Source organism: Podarcis liolepis (assembly GCF_965112155.1).
Source record: "Podarcis liolepis genome assembly, chromosome: 2".
Classification (NCBI taxonomy): Eukaryota; Metazoa; Chordata; class Lepidosauria; order Squamata; family Lacertidae; genus Podarcis; species Podarcis liolepis.
Genome location: NC_139555.1, coordinates 91574435 through 91588320, shown reverse-complemented (window position 1 = coordinate 91588320; position 13886 = coordinate 91574435). Strand labels below are relative to the sequence as shown.

Here is a 13886-nt window from a genome sequence, read left to right as displayed (position 1 = left end):
TATAACATGATCAAATTTAAGTGTCATAATTGGATTTTCAAACTGTCCTTTGGGTTTCTGAATAGAGGAACCATATATAGAGTATTTAACCTTTTGAAGATATTGCTTTGGATCGTCTCACAGATGCCAACATCACATTTGGAATTCAGTGGCTAAAAACAGTATGTGATCTCTCCTCTGCAGATTGAATGAAGTTAAAATAAATGCATTCTAATGCAACGAATGGCCGCTTACCGTACCTCATTGGTGAGCGGTGGTTGCGGCCCAGTGCAACGCCTCCATTGCTGCTTGGATGCACAGCATGTCCCCCTCAGCCACCATGGAGGCTCATGGGTTCCCGCCAAACCCGCTGATTCAAATGAGCCAATCCGTGGCCACCTTAGTGGGGCGTGGATTGACGAATGGACCTGAGGGAGAATTGCTTCACTCAGGTCCGCTTGACAACTGTAATTCCCAGCCAATCCTACCCTCCTCATCCAGTCAGGCAAAAGCGTCACCCACCCTTCTCCCTCCCTTCGTTTTAGTTGTTTGTTGTTTTAATCAATTCCTTTTCAGCTTGGAGGGCTTTGCTGTGGTTTTTTGACAGTCATCATATTCAGGGCTGGGAAGGATTCTTCCCTGTTCTGCAGGTTTCACCTTCCCCATAGCAGTAGTCACAACTTTGGCAGTTTAGGCCTTGGGTAGAATCCTATAGTCTTTCATACATTCATCCCTGTGACAGTGATAACAGGGTACCACATTAGAGGGGTCTGGAGGGAAGTCTCTGTCCAAAGAGTCAGTTGTGCAGGGCTAGTGGGCTTCCCGCAGCATTTGGGGGCCATCTGCGTAAACCTAAGTTCTGCTATGGATCCACCCCTGAACAGACCCTGTCATGCCTCAGATACACGCCCAATGCCTATGCCAAGGCTTCCTACAAATTCTAAAAACAATAAGACCTTTCCTACAGACATAGTTAATAGTTCACAAAAGAATGGGTCACATCTCACAAAAAGCTTCTTAATAAAAAATATGGGTGTCTAAACATCCTGACTCTTGGTGCCTAATTCTAGTTGGTAATTTATTCCAGATGGCTGGAAGAATTTAGTGCTACCTGAAGCGTATGTAACCAGAGGTACCACTGTACTCTCTTCATTTCCCCTTATCAGGAACGCAGTTGCCGGGCAGAGATATATGTGGCGAGGCGATCGCTTAGGTGACCACAGCACTACTACTAGAATTACTGGGGCCAAGTGCACAGTATATGGATTGGGTCCTCTGCTGCACTCACAAAAGAACAAGCTTACATTGCAATTGCATTTATGGCCCCCTTTGCAGGTGGAAGTTAAAGCCCCAAAAGTAAATCAGGGGCCGCACAGAAGTAATAAGGTGTCTGAAAGACAGAATGCCTCTTGGCAGCCGTTGTCCCATTTTGTTAAGTTATTAAGCTGTTCTATGTACAGTGGTACCTCGGGTTACATATGCTTCAGGTTACATACGCTTCAGGTTACAGACTCCACTAACCCAGAAATATTACCTCGGGTTAAGAACTTTGCTTCAGGATGAGAACAGAAATCATGCTCCGGCGGCGCAGCGTCAGGGGGAGGCCCCATTAGCTAAAGTGGTGCTTCCGGTTAAGAACAGTTTCAGGTTAAGAACGGACCTACAGAACGAATTAAGTACTTAACCCGAGATACCACTGTATATCCTGCTTTTCCACCAAGAAGCTTGAGAGAACATAAATAATTCTTTCCCCCTGCCTGCTTTAAGTTGAGCTAAGAGAGAATGGCCTCCTCAGTGAGCTTCCTGGCTAAGATGGGAACGTAAATGTGGGTCTCCCCAGTTCTAGTCCAGCCCTAACCACTACATAACACTGCCTCTCAAGTATATCATTTTTCATCTTCCATATTATACTTGCAGCTGAATCTGTGATCTGCCTTCATAGGAAGTTGAAAAGCAATGTTTTTGAGCTGATATAAAATATCCATCCATTGTTGGTCTGCAACAGCTCTTGGACATATGCAAATAATAAATTGGCCATCATCTTCAAGTAACCAACAAGCAAGGATGATTTTGTGGTGAGGGTGGCTTTTAATAAAGTACACTATAATGTAGGGACCTGATCCCCTCTACTGAGGCAGCAGGGTTCTCTAGGTATGTTGCCCCTAACAGAAGACTGTGTGCCAAAGCAGAAAATATGAGCAACAAAGGTAAAATGTGCTTAGGAAAATATGTAGTTACATACGCAGATGCCTCGCACCTATTGTACTCACTACAGGAAAAAGAATTGCTGACACATCTGATCTGGGGGGAATTCCTTTCCACTCCCATTCCTTTACACCTAAAGCATGGGGGTGGGGGAACCTCATACAATAAAAGGGTTTTTAAAATTAGTGGCATCAATTCATTACTTTCAATACTGAAAATTCTTGTCTCACTGGATAAAAGGGGATTAAAGTGATACTGGGTTCCTGTGTCTAATATAGTTGCATAAACCGCCATATCTTGCCATGCACAACTTCTATAACTCTTCAACAACCGAGTGCAATATTAACTGAACCAAACGTCTTCATTTCTATTTAAGCTACTAATGTTGCAGTCCTATCCTCTTACTTCAGAGTAAGTCCCACTGAACCCAGAGTGACTTACGTCTGAGTACATAGGAATTGTTGAAAGATGGAAAGAATACTCCAGTATATGTTACTTCTAAAAGTTCTCATCCACCATCTTTCACCATTGGTTTGTGTATATGATAAGCACATTCATGTTCTCCTTTTGTGAAATACCTCACTAGTATACTAGCAATTCACTTTATCAACACACAACAGTGACCACCTAGAAACAGTCCTTTCCCTTTCCCAGAGTATGGCTACCTGCACTATAAGAGATAAAGGCTTCCTCAAAACCAATATATCATGCCTTTTGTGCTTTGGATGTTTGCAAGTAGAAGGCTTTCAATATTTTGGTGTGCTGTGTCCAAATGCTACAAGTTCCACAGTGATTCCTGTTCCTCTATAACAACCTTCCCCAAACTGGTGCTTTCCAGATGTTTTGGACTGCAACTCCAAAATTGGCTGGGACAGATGGAAGCTGTAGTCTAAAATATCTGGAAAACATCAGGTTGGGAAACACTGTGCAATAGCATCAGCATGGGTGCCAGAGCTTGTAAGAGTGGATGCTGATCAAAAAGCCCACCTTAGCTGTTTCTTCCACTATAGCCCTTGCAGTATTATTTGTTCTCCTACACCTGGAGTGGTATTGCCATGTTTTACCACACTCAATTTCTTTTGGGGTTGATTTCTTTTTGTTTTGAATGAGCGTCAAAGATAAGCAAAAAAAAAATGTCTCCGTCCCCCTCCACTAACCTCAGCTGATTTGTTTTTGAGCAACCATCTAAGATGCTGGAAAACCCCTGTAAAATACTTTTGCTTTAATCAGAAAGTACCAAAAACTCCACCAGTTTTGCATTGCAAAGCAGTGGGTAAAGATTTGAGTCAGGCATCATGTCTGTGGCTTTTGTGGGTGGGTGTCTCTCAAAATGACTGTTATCCTCTATCAAAAGGGAAATCTGCATGTCATGTCTGAATAAGACTAGTTAAATCTATGGTAACAAATACCTTCCCATCAATTCACACAAATGATTGACCACATGCCCCTGTTGCCTTCTAGGCTACTAGCCCTGGACACTAAGCACAAAGTGCACAGCAAGTGAAATAAAAGAGCAGAAAAAAGTAAATGTCAACACAGTTTTAGAAATGTAATCTAATGCTACCTATGTGCTTTTAGGTGGACAGGAGGTGTACTCAAATGTGTTTGTGATAAATGCTTGTTATCTGTTCTAAACTTTATTATTTTCTCATGTGTACAAAATAAACATGTACACAGAATATACAATAGTGACCCTAATCTGTAATAGTTTTGAGTCCCTGACACGGTTATCATACTAAAACCTCAAAGCATCAGCCAGCCAACCTGGAAAATTTTGAAATTATTATGCAACCTATGCCAACCTTGTGCCCTTCAGACATTTTTGAATACAGCTCCCACCGGTCCCAGTCAGCACAGCCACTGGGAGTCTGGGACAATGAGCTATAGGTCAAAACATCTGAAGGACTCTAGCCTGATTACTGTAATTCAGCTACTAGACTGATTGATGCAAACAGATTTTTCCCATTTATAGTATAAGCTGCTTTTGCTTTATTCCTCTTGTCATGTTTCAATAAAGCCTAATATTCAAACTCTTCTACACGAGGAGCAAAAAGGAATATGAACTTCCTTATGCACATGCGTTACCTAGTCAATTTGCTCCTGTGAGTGTTAAAAGTAGTGCTTGGGCTTCTTTTCCCATAATGCCTTTGTTCAACACAGATAATTGTGTTATGAGTTTTGTGAGGGTTAGGCTGAATGCCCGAGCCCCCTTCTAATTCTTGGAGTAGCCAAGCTAGCTTCCTGGTGAGGTCATGGGTCATTAAGGGAACAAAGAAAGGGGCTCTGTGCAAGATGAGAAATAGGTGGGGTCCCCTCTCTCAACTCGCTGGTGGTTAGAACAAAGGCAGAGTTGAGAGCAGAGAGTTGTGTGATGTGAACTAGAAGCAAAGCATCAAGCTGGGAAGCCAGAGAGTCAAGCAATGTTTGATTTCTGTTTGAATCTAAGGGTGTAGCTATGGGGAAAGCAAGGCCCTCTTGGGGTGCTGATGCTGTGAAACCCTCCATCATAGGCTCAGATTGCATATGTGTGTAAATAAACCATATATCCTAAGTGTGTAAATAAACCATATATCCTAAGAAAACCACAATCTTCACTGTGCCTCATTCCAAAAGGAAACACGGACCCAGGGTAAGCACCTGGAATACTGCACTGCTTTATATTGGGGTGGCGTGCAACAATATAGCTACTTGTAGAGACTACAACTTGGGTGTCAAGTCCAAGGATCATATCACACCATTCCCAAATGAATTCGTCTACCATCTGAGGTCATCTAGTGAGGTCTTTTGCACATCGTTTTGCCTCCTGAGATACAGTGGAAGGGTGGTCCTTACGAGTGAACCTTATCTGCTGTGGAGTCCACTACATGGAACCCTTCACCCAGGGATGTTAGACCAGCTCCTTTTTTATTGATATCCAATCATTGCTTGAATACTTTTCCAGTGATCTTTTTATCTGACTGATGCACGCGCGCACACACACACACACATATATAAATTCCTGGCTCTTTTTAAATGTTTGTTTCTCTCTATATTTTAGTTATCTGCTTTTTTATTTGATGCTATTTACTGTTGTTTTGCCCTGATTAAAATCACTCTTCCACCCTCCACTGAAGGGAAACTTTCGGGTATCTGTATATCCCAGGGTCTCAAAATGTTGGCTCAGCATACTAGTCAGCTACCTACCACTGCCCCCTCAAGTCTTCAGGCATGTACAGAGAGCTTGAGAGGCAGGTTATCTCTCATTAATGTGAGATAAGGAAAAGGTAAGAAACATTCTCTGTTGTTACTCATAAAAGTCTCCTGCTGTTTCTTACCTGTTAAAAAATGCAGTGGAAATGAATCCTCTGGAGCAGGGATCTGTATGGTCTTGAGTGTTCTGTTCACCAGAGCTGGAAGCAGATGTTTTTGTGAGCTGGTGAATTGATTTGTGGATCTCTTTGTATTGCCAATCTAGACAGAAAACCAGAGGTGCAGACAAAATAATTAAAACCTGGTCCACACCCACAGTCTATAGCTGAAGATTGTACTTAAGAATATTTCAAAGGTTCTGCCAGCCCAATTCCATTGCCCACTTGTTTTTAGTAAATTAGTAATTCACTAGTCCTACTTGCAATGATTATTTTGAGAATGTGTTTGTTCTGAAAAGATAGTGGGAGGAATTCAACATCACTCTTCTGATTGCTCCATCAGCATGCACATACATACATACATACATTGGTTTGTTTGTGGTTTTTAAGCAGAGGTTGGATGGCCATCTGTCATGGGTGCTGTTGTTGAGATTCCTGTATTGTACGGCATTAAACAAGATGGCCACTGGGATCCCTTCCAACTCTACAATTCTATGAGATCAGCTTGCCTGATGGAATTATCCCCCTCCCCCGGCACAATGTTCTGAGGGTTCTCCAACCCAACCTCCCCCCATATCATTTGGGGGGGGGTACAGGGTAAAGAGAGGGGAAAACCCCACTGCCCTAGTGGAAGTCCTTGTGCAGGGTCTGGCTGGATGCAGAGGGAGAAGACTGGGAGGAGGAGGTGTTGGAAGTTGAAGAGGCAACAGGGTTTAGTGTGCAGAAGAGGCTGTGGCAGATGATAAGTCATGGCAGACTCAGAGGCAGGAGAGGAGGGGGCCAGGAGACAGAGATGAAGCAGGTTGCAGAAGAATCCAGGGAGTCTCCCCATCCTGCTGTGACCACCTCCCCTCCTCACTGGTCTCCCAGAACACGCAGAGAATTGAAGAGGCCAAAGCAATGAGAGACAAGGCGACAGAGCCTTCTGCTGCTGGGGAAGGAACTAGGGAAGGTGGGGACCTTCAGTCCTTGCAACTGACTCATTGTGGCAAGACCTTCTGGGAAGAGCTGCTCTGATCACTAGGCCTGCACTGTTTTGGTTTCTTTGACTAAAGAGTTAACTTCACTGACACCAGTATCTTTTCATTGCTAACCTACTCCTGACTCCAGCTCCTGACACCTCTGTTGACGGGGACTCATCAGGTGAATTCCCACCCAGTAGCTCCATACATCACTTCTTTTATTCACAGATTGTATGCATGAGGCATTTCTAGTTTGCAACTTCATATATTATAATTTAAGCAGCTAAATGTCAGTTCACAGATTTTAAAATACTTAATATGCCCAGCAAAGTAGACATAAATCTAATTAGATGTACAACAGGAGTTTCATTTTCTCTTACATTCCTATGAGTTAGATTGTTTAAGCTTGTCCATTCTATGTTTTGCACAAATAATGTATAGTGCAATCCAGAAATGCATTTGGCATGCATTTTATTTCACATTTATGACATGATTCGAACCATATCTACGCTGTGGTAAGCCCAAATGCAGTCAATGAAGCTAGTTCCAATTAAGCGTTGCTTAGGAGTGCAACCAAAAAAAAATTTGAGCTGGTCTTCAAGGAATTTAAAATCCCCTAAGTGTGCAATCCTAAGGCAGGAAATGGAGGCTGATGGCAGGGCATCAGCCATATCCAGCACTGTGTCAGGCCCTAGCTGACATGGAGGAAATAAGGGTGGAGAATTGCTTATGCATTCCTACATCCTTTTCTATTTTTTCCCCATCAATGGGAGGGAAATAAATGGGACTGGACTATACCAACTCCAGGGCTGCCACAGTTCCCTCTCTGAGTTTGGAGTCCTTGGAAGGTGTTGGATCCAAGGCTTCCACACAGTTCTCCTTTGACACACATCTAATCCACCTCCAGATATCCCTTTTTCAACATTACCATTCCAACGGTGGTAGGTCTAGGAATGGAAGGAGGGAATCTGACACAGATCTCAATCTCTGAGCTCTCCAGTGACACTCGCTCCACTTTCAGAGAGGGAGATCTGATGCTTCCTATGGCCCCTGGATGCTCTCACAGGAGCCAAAGGGATTGCTGATCCCATTACACAAAAGGCAATACCTATCTTTATTTTTTTGTTCTAATAGTCTTCAAAAAAAGATCTAATGCTCAAAACAGAATTCTCATTGGGTATCATATAATTCCCCATAATTTAGTAAAAGTTTGAATAATCAAGGTTTGATTAAATTTTGCCAAACAACAGAAACCCCCTGGAAATTATGCTAGCAAGCTAAGTCAGCTCAGCAGAGCTAGCTGGATAGGCCATTAGCATGGGAAAAAAATACCATGTCTGGCCACCTCATAAGAATGCATGCCTCATAAGAACAGTGCCTATCAAAATGAAGCCCACCCTCAAACTAATGTGTTATTTGCCACGTCCTGGTTTCTCAGTCAAGGCCAATTATAACTAACCTCATGATAATGAAGTAACGTCTCTGACTTTGGGTCAATTAAATGCTGTTCTTCTTTGTTTAACAGCTAAATGTGTTCTTAATAAACATATTTTTTAAGCCTCAAAAGAAAAGTATCAAACTCCAGTAAGACTATAATTCAATAATAAAAATCTGCTTCTTTTTCTTGTTCTAAATTTAACTATTAATTAACCTACTTTTAAACACACAATTTTAAAAGTAATAGTAATACTTTATTATTTATATGCCACCCATCCTACCAGGTTGCCCCACCACTCTGGGCAGATTCCAACAAATTAAAACATCAAACACAGTGAGACATCAAACATTAAAAACTTCCCTATACAGGGCTGTTTATGTCTTTGACATCTGATGGGAGAACATTCCACACGGCAGGCACTACTACTGAGAAGGCCCTCTGCCTGGATCCCATAACTCACTTCTCGCAATGAGGGAACCATGACAAGGCCCTCAGAGCTGAAGCTCAGTGTCTAGGCTGAACAATGGGGTGGAAACACTCCTTCAGGTATACAGGGCCAAAGCCATTTAGGGCTTTAAAGGTCAGCACCAACACTTTGAATTGTGCTTGTAAATGTTCTGGAGGCCAATGTAGATCTTTTAAAATAGGTTTTATATGGTCCCAGCAGCTACTCCCAGTCACCAGTCTGGTAGCCACATTCTGCCTTAGTTGTAGTTTCCAAGTCATCTTCAAAGGTAGAACGCATTGCAGTAGACCAAGCGGGAGATAACCAGAGCATGTACCACTCTGACAAAACAGGGCATAAGCAGGTAGGGTCTACAGTTGCCCTTGAAACAGAATTGATCCATACGTCCATGGACAGCTGTGAGTTAAAAATGACTCCCAGGCTGCACGCCTGGTCCTTTAGGGGCAAAGGTACCCCATTCAGGACCAGAGAATCCCCCAAACCTACCCATCACCTGTCCCAGTTATTCCTCAGACAGTAAAAAATTCCAGAAATACCTCTCCAAACTGGATGAATGGGCAACAAAATGGCAAATGACGTCCAATACAAGTATAAATTGATGCACTTTGAGGCAACATTTTATAAATTCTCATATCAATTTCCAGAGGAATAGCTGTATTAGTCTTTTGCAGCAAAAACAACAAAGCCTTGCATTCACATATAGACTGATGTACTTTGAACTGACCATGACTAACCAGTGAAGTGATATTGTTCTCGTGATATCTCAATGAAAATGCCAATTCACATGTTCTGTGGCAATAAAGGTGGCAAATTCCATGCTAGGGATTTTAAGACAAAGGACTGAATATACAATTGCCAGTATCCTAATACTTCTAGGTTGCAGACACTTCTGGAATAGTGTATGTAGTTGACCCATCTCAAAAAAAGCAAGAAAAGAAGCAACTAAGAAATATGAAGGGATTGAAGTACCTTCCCTACAAGGAAAGTTGAAGGGGGTCAGTTTATGTGTTTTTAATATTACTAAGGGCAAAGGAACACAATAAAATGATGCATGGTATAGAGGAAGATAGGCTTTCTCCCCTCTATAACCCTTAACACTAGAACTCGTCGCAACAGACTTACTCCACTAAAAGTTACCGTATCTAATAAAATTTGACTTGCAGACAAAAGCAACAGGTGATAGCTGCAGGCGCACATTACTTTAAATAGGATTAAAGAAATGAAGAGAGAGCAAGGCTTACCATGATAGCCAAATGGAACCTATAATAATAATAATAATAATAATTTATTATTTGTACCCCGCCCATCTGGCTGGGTTTCCCCAGCCACTCTGGGCGGCTTCCACAGAAACCAAAAAACACTAAAATATCATACATTAAAAGCTTCCCTGAATAGGGCCGCCTTAAGAGGTTTTCTGAATGTTAGGTAGTTGTCCATCACCTTGACATCCGATGGGAGGGCATTCCACAGGGCGGGCGCCACCACCGAAAAGGCCCTCTGCCTGGTTCCCTGTAGCTTCGCTTCTCGCAATGAGGGAACCGCCAGAAGGCCCTCGGCGCTGGACCTCAGTGTCCGGGCAGAACGATGGGGGTGGAGACGCTCCTTCAGGTATACAGGGCCGAAGCCGTTTAGGGCTTTAAAGGTCAACACCAACACTTTGAATTGTGCTCGGAAACGTACTGGGAGCCAATGTAGGTCTTTCAAGACCGGTGTTATGTGGTCTCGGCGGCCGCCCCCAGTCACCAGTCTAGCTGCCGCATTCTGGATTAGCTGTAGTTTCCGAGTCACCTTCAAAGGTAGCCCCACGTAGAGCGCATTGCAGTAGTCCAAGCGGGAGATAACTAGAGCATGCACCACTCTGGCCAAACAGTCAGCGGGCAGGTAGGGTCTCAGCCTGCGTACCAGGTGGAGTTGGTAAACAGCTGCCCTGGATACAGAATTGACCTGTGCCTCCATGGACAGCTGTGAGTCCAAAATGACTCCCAGGCTACGCACCTGGTCCTTCAGGGGCACAGTTACCCCATTCAGGACCAGGGAGTCCTCCACACCAGCCCGCCCCCTGTCCCCCAAAAACAGTACTTCTGTCTTGTCAGGATTCAACTTCAATCCATTAGCCGCCATCCATCCTCCAACCGCCTCCAGGCACTCACACAGGACCTTCACCGCCTTCACTGGTTCTGATTTGAAAGAAAGGTAGAGCTGGGTATCATCTGCATATTGATGGACACCCAGTCCAAACCCCCTGATGATCTCTCCCAGCGGCTTCATATAGATGTTAAAAAGCATGGGGGAGAGGACGGAACCCTGAGGCACCCCACAAGTGAGGGCCCAGGGGTCTGAACACTCATCCCCCACCACCACTTTCTGAACACGGCCCAGGAGAAAGGAGCGAAACCACTGTATAACAGTGCCCCCAGCTCCCAACCCCTCTAGACGGTCCAGAAGGATGTTATGGTCGATTGTATCAAAGGCCGCTGAGAGATCCAGCAGAACTAGGAAACAACTCTCACCTTTGTCCCTAGCTCGCCGGAGATCATCAACCAGTGCGACCAAGGCAGTTTCAGTCCCATGATGAGGCCTGAACCCTGATTGGAAGGGATCCAAATGGTCCGCATCCTCCAGGCGTGCCTGGAGTTGTTCAGCAACCACACGCTCAATCACCTTGCCCAAGAATGGAAGATTTGAGACTGGGCGATAGTTGGCCATACTGGCCGGGTCTAAAGATGGTTTTTTAAGAAGCGGTTTAATGACCGCCTCTTTCAGCGGTTCTGGGAATGTTCCCTCACAGAGGGAAGTATTCACCACCCCGCAGAGCCCATCGCCCAGCCCTTCCCGGCTAGCTTTTATAAGCCAGGATGGGCAAGGATCAAGGAGACAGGTGGTTGGTTTCACTCGTCCAAGCAGCCTGTCCACATCCTCGGGGGTAACGGATTGAAATTGATTCCATGCAACTTGACCAGACAGGGCTCTAGCACTCTCCCGCCCCAGCCCTGCTCCCACGGTGGTGTCTAGCTCCTTCCGAATATGAGTGATTTTATCTGCAAAAAACTTTGCAAAATCGTTGCAGGAGATCTTGGGGTCTTTACAAGGCCCCGATGGTAAAGGTGGTTCCGTTAAATTGCGGACCACCTGAAAGAGTCTCCTGCTACTATTTTCTGCAGATGCAATAGAGGCGGTGAAGAAAGTCTTCTTCGCCGTCGCTATCGCCACTTGGTAGGCTCGACGTTGAGCTCTAACCTGTGTCCGGTCAGATTCGGAGTGAGTTTTCTGCCACCGACGCTCTAGCCGTCTCAGCGATTGTTTCATCGCCCTCAGCTCCGAAGAAAACCACGGGGCTGTCCGGGCTCCATGCAATCGGAGAGGGCGCTTCGGAGCCAGACAGTCGATAGCCCTGGTTAACTCCGCATTCCAGCGGGCCACCAGGGAATCAGCTGAAAGGCCATCAACATGGGATAAAGCATCCCCTACCACTCTCTGGAAACCATTTGGATCCATTAAGTGGCGGGGGCGGACCATCCGAATTGGTCCCACCTCCCTGCAGAGGGGAAGGGTCGCGGAGAAGTCCAGTTGCACCAGGAAGTGATCTGACCATGAGAAACTGAACTGTTAGAACCCAACACTAAGAATTTATCTAGAATGTACAACTTGTTGTTGAAATGGAACACACAGGATGAAACAGTTAAATCGGCAATGATTAAGTGGGCTCAGGATGTTGGACACAATATTATGTCAGCTGACTGGGAATGGTTATGGAACACCGGTATAAAATTTACGGCATGTAATGCCTTAAAGGAAAATATTATGAAAATGGTATACAGGTGGTACATGACCCCAGTCAAGCTGGCAAAAATCTATCATTTGCCCGATAACAAATGTTGGAAGTGTAAAGAGACTGAAGGTACCTTTTATCACCTTTGGTGGACATGCCCGAAGATTAAGGCCTTCTGGGAAACGATCTATAATGAAATGAAAAAGGTACTTAAATGTACCTTTCCTAAAAAACCAGAGGCCTTTCTCTTGGGCATTGTCGGCCAACTGGTGACAAAGAAAGATAGAGCTTTTTTCATGTATGCCACAACAGCAGCAAGAATACTCATCGCAAAGTATTGGAAGACACAAGATTTACCCACTTTGGAAGAATGGCAGATGAAAGTGATGGACTATATGACACTGGCCGAGATGACAGGCAGAATCCGTGACCAACGAAAAGAGACGGTGGAAGAAGAATGGAGAAAATTTAAAAGCTACCTTAAGGACTACTATAAACTTAATGAATGCTAAAATGTCGTGGTTTTCAGAGACAAAGGGGTACAGGGATATAAGGTTAGACTATAAAAGAGGACTAAGATGATTGAGATTGGAAAGTAACAATTGGGAGTTGCTAGTTGAACTACGGACATTGGGATGCAGAGAGGGGGGGTATGGGGAAGTCCAAGAAAAGAGGTTTATGAAAATATGTTTGAAACTATACGTGTATGTTTGTCATTTTTAATGTTTGTTTGTTTTTCTTAAAAATGTTGCAAAACCAATAAAAATTTTATAAAAAAAAAAAAAAAGGAAGTGATCTGACCATGGCACTTCTTTGGTTTCATTTTTACTTAGTGTCAGATCACCCACGTCGCTAGAGGTGAATACCAGGTCTAAGGCATGTCCATGACTATGAGTTGGGCCCAACTTATTCAGGGACAGCCCCATGGAGGCCATGCTTTCCACGAAGTCCCGAGCGGCCCCTTGTAAGGTCGTGTCGGCGTGGATGTTAAAATCCCCTAGGACAACCAAACTAGGTGTCTCCAGGAGGACCTCCACCACGACCTGAAGCAGCTCGGACAGGGAATCCTTGGTGCAGCGGGGAGGTCGGTACACCAAAAGGAATCCTGTACTGCCCCTATTGCCCAACTTCCAGAACATGCACTCAGAAAACTGGGTCTTCCCAGTAGGACGCCTGGTGCAGACTAATGACTTCCTAAAAATCACTGCAACCCCCCCTCCCCGCCCACATGACCTGGGTTGCTGTGCGTAAGAGAAACCTGGTGGGCAAGCGGCAGCAAGGACGGGCCCATCTGTCTCATTCAACCAGGTCTCTGTCACACAAGCCAGGTCAAATCCTCCATCCACAATCAGGTCGTGGATGGCAGTGGTTTTATTCACCATTGACCTGGCATTACACAGCAACACCTTCAGGTTATGTGGGTTTCCCCTGTTGATTCCAGTATCCATCTGGTCAAGGCCAGACCCGGAGGCAGGGATAGTCTTCAAACAACGACTAAACCTGCCTCCTCGGTAATGACATGGTCTGGTCTTAGCGTAACTCCGCCTCCTGCCCATGATCACCGAGATCGGATGTCCCAGTGCTTCCCCCCCTGTGGAACTTGTCCCAGCCATTGTGTTGGCTGGGGCCTCACTCCCAGGCAGCCCTGATCCCACCCCTTAAAAACAAAACACAAACTATACAGAACCAATAAAACAACAGAAAACAAAAACAGAACAAG

The 13886-nt window shown here is 44.6% G+C and overlaps 1 long non-coding RNA gene across 2 annotated transcripts in view; it reads right to left on the bottom strand.

The window, feature by feature from the left end:
* LOC310702050 overlaps nt 1–13886 on the bottom strand; it is a 48720-nt gene that overhangs the window by 22404 nt on the left and 12430 nt on the right. For both annotated transcript variants that reach the window (XR_014523162.1, XR_014523163.1), the window contains one exon: nt 5499–5634. This is a non-coding gene — a long non-coding RNA (uncharacterized lncRNA). The remainder of the gene's footprint in view (nt 1–5498; nt 5635–13886) is intronic.